Here is a 295-nt window from a genome sequence, read left to right as displayed (position 1 = left end):
AATTTATTTGACGTAGGTAGGCTCATAATGAAACTAATAATAACGACGGTTAAATATTATCGTAGTTTATAATTAATGTTATAGTACCTTACCTACCTAGTCCAAATGTATGTATAATAAATAAATGTTAAAATAAATGTAATATACACATACAATTTTTTACCTCTCTTTGATTCGAATTAATTTGTTTTTCCTCGATTATATTCGAACACTCGGTAAATCGAAAACCTCTATAAATCGAATTTTTAACTCGGTCCCCTGAATTTCGAATTATCGAATGACTACAACTGTAATA

The sequence above is a fragment of the Acyrthosiphon pisum genome, chromosome A2 (assembly GCF_005508785.2).
Source record: "Acyrthosiphon pisum isolate AL4f chromosome A2, pea_aphid_22Mar2018_4r6ur, whole genome shotgun sequence".
Taxonomy (NCBI): domain Eukaryota; kingdom Metazoa; phylum Arthropoda; class Insecta; order Hemiptera; family Aphididae; genus Acyrthosiphon; species Acyrthosiphon pisum.
This window is presented reverse-complemented; position numbering follows the sequence as displayed.